Source organism: Odontomachus brunneus, unplaced genomic scaffold (genome assembly GCF_010583005.1).
Source record: "Odontomachus brunneus isolate Ranch 3 - 2012 unplaced genomic scaffold, Obru_v1 Obru_scaffold_048, whole genome shotgun sequence".
In the NCBI taxonomy this organism is placed as follows: Eukaryota; Metazoa; Arthropoda; class Insecta; order Hymenoptera; family Formicidae; genus Odontomachus; species Odontomachus brunneus.
In genome coordinates, this window is record NW_022639498.1 from 1,958,396 (window position 1) to 1,961,171 (window position 2,776).

At 35.9% G+C, this 2,776-nt stretch overlaps 1 protein-coding gene and 1 long non-coding RNA gene across 7 annotated transcripts in view; one reads left to right on the forward strand and one right to left on the reverse strand.

The window, feature by feature from the left end:
- Positions 1-2,776, forward strand: part of LOC116845019 (tetratricopeptide repeat protein 14 homolog) — a 64,049-nt gene that overhangs the window by 50,342 nt on the left and 10,931 nt on the right. The gene's annotated exons all lie outside the window — the stretch shown is intronic.
- The window catches only part of LOC116845020, a 16,190-nt gene continuing 14,309 nt past the window's right edge, over positions 896-2,776 (reverse strand). Inside the window, exon 3 of the long non-coding RNA XR_004378180.1 lies at positions 896-958. This is a non-coding gene — a long non-coding RNA (uncharacterized LOC116845020). The remainder of the gene's footprint in view (positions 959-2,776) is intronic.

Here is a 2,776-nt window from a genome sequence, read left to right on the forward strand (position 1 = left end):
CAGACCTTGCCCCTTCCGACTACCATTTGTTTCGATCGATGCAGAACGCTTTGACTGGAATACACTTCACTTCAGAACAGGGTATCAAAAATTGGCTCGATTCATTCTTGGCTTCAAAAGATGAACGCTTCTTCCGCGACGGAATCCATAAATTGCCAGAAAGATGGGAAAAAGTAGTGGCTAGCGATGGACAATACTTTCAATAATGTATTAATTCATTTTATCATTCAAATAAATGCGTTTTTCAAGCAAAAAAACGGACCGAATTAAGTTGTACACCCAATAGTTTAGGAAAAAGTAGAAAACTGTTAGAACTGTTCGAACCTCATTTTTTGTCATGCATAGCATTGATTATATAGCGTGTGTTTGAAAATGTTCCGCGATAAGGAAATTTCTAGAACTTTTAAGCGGGATCTACAATAGAAATTGTAGAGTCGTAAGTCATAGGAATTGATCAATCGCGGTCGATTATTTTTCTCATACTCGATCGCGATTGGTCAATTTCTACGACTTTACGACTTCTATTGTAAACCTCGTTTTAATCCTCGACTGAGACATAAATCAAAGAAACGACAATACCAAGAGAATCGATTCCTTTCTAAAAAAAAAGGCATGTAAGAGATTTGATTGTTCCCGCTTTTCCGCGATGCTGATTGGTTTACTCGCTTAGCTCACTTCATGTGGGCTGCGGCTTGTTTTGTGTCGTTTGCGCCTGTCAAATTACGAGGCAAATAGCTGTCATCGCGTTGGTTAGATCACGAAAAAAAAATACAGAAGAGATATGTCTCTCCTTGCCTCTCCCTGTCTCTCCCTGCCTCTCCCTGCCTCTCCTTGTCTCTCCCTCCCTCTTCTGTCTACCTGTGTCTCTCTGTCTCTCTCTGTCTCTTCCCGTCTTTCCCTGTCTCTTCCCGTCTCTCCCTGTCTCTCCCCGTTTCTTCTCGTCTCTCCCTGTCTCTCTCTGTAATATAATTATTAATTAATTAAAGTATATTTTAATTTAATTTAATTTTTATTTAATTTTTATTTTACATTTTTTATTATTTTTTTATCAGCTATGTGGTGCGCGCACATGTATTATTCTAGTCTAAAGAAAAAATGAAACAGACAGTACATTGTCAAAAAAAAACTGAAAGCATCTGGTGATAGTAACGTGTAATGCGTTATTGCATTATATTAGTTTATCGATTTTTTTTTTCTAAATTAACTGAAATACTAAAGTGCTAAACTAAAATACTAAATTTGTAAAAAAGAAATTCGTTTTAGTAAGACTGGAGAAATAATTTTAGGATTAGTCATTGAATGAAACTGTAAAATAGAAACCATTAATTCTTATTCCTCTTATTAATCTCCTGCTATTAATCTCCTCTTATTAATCTCTCTATATAAGTCCTCTTATTAATCCTCTGCTAACAACGTTGAGGTCGAATCCGAACCCAAACACACGTTGCTGGATATGTTCTGCAACTTCACGTTGTCAGCAGAAGATTAACAATCGATCGTTTGAGGTTAATGAGACGCATGGTCATGCACATTTTGGGCATTGGATTGATGTCTATTTTTACCAACTTTGGTTAACCAGTTGGTTATTCCATCGCATTTCTTATTAGTCAGAATTGATAGATGCGATTAGTCAATTCTGTTGGAATAATCAGCCAATTAAGTTAACTAAAGTTGGTAGAAATGGGCATTAGTGACTTAAATATATTCTGTGATCTCATGGATTTATGTAACCGGCTTAACTATATGTATTATGCTGTTATGAACAATATTTACACAGCTGCATAAGTTGTGCATGACCTCAGTATTAAAAATGCCACAAAAAGAAATTGAAAAAAAGACAAAAGTAGGAAATGAATCTTTACATTTAACATTTAATGATGGCATATGGAGTAAAAAAGACTTTCGTTCTTGTTTGAAATTATTATACTGATCGGAAAGTATACAAACAAAATATTTGATGTTGTGATTAAATCTAGCTTTTGTAAAGCATGTTTACTTCGAAAATATAATGATTCTCAAAAAGACCTATTGTGGATAAAAGAACACAAAGAAAAGTACACCATCAATCATTCAGAAGGCGCTGAAAAAATGGAAGTCGCATTATTGAAATATTGTTAGGATCAAAAGATTAAAGCAGAAAAAGCACACTCTTGCATAAAGGCATAATGTATAAGAAAACTGACCAATCAGAGTCCTTCATTTTCATTGTGGCAATAGAAATGAGAACTGATTAGTTTATTTCTTTATACGTTGTGTATTATTTCTTCATGCAAGAGTGTGTGCTTCCCGCTTTACGTGTTATATGCGAAAATTATATAAACGATGGAGACAGCAAAACTTTCAAAAGTTTACTTAAGGGGGGAAATCCAATTAGAACTTTCAAAAAATCGAATTTTTTTTTTGCATAAAATGTTTATTTAACATTGTAAGAATATGTTCCCAACGTTTTAAATCGAAATTCGCAGCCGTTCGGAAGTTATGGCCTCCGAGCGCAACAAATCTCTTGAGCAGCGTCGAGGCTCTAATAGCACGCAGCAGGTATACTCACCCGGAGCGGGGATTTTACCTTTCAGGGCTGCGATCCAAAACGTATAGAGATGTAATTATAGTTTTACTGTAGGTTTTGGAACGCACCCCTGGTAGATGGCTTTTATTTCTATTGTTACGTTTAGTCGAAACCGTTGGGTCCGTTGGCGCTGGCATCGAGCAGAACCGGTTTTCAGTTTAGCTCCGAAGTTCGGCCTGTACAAAACGACAGTGCAAATTCGAAATGTCC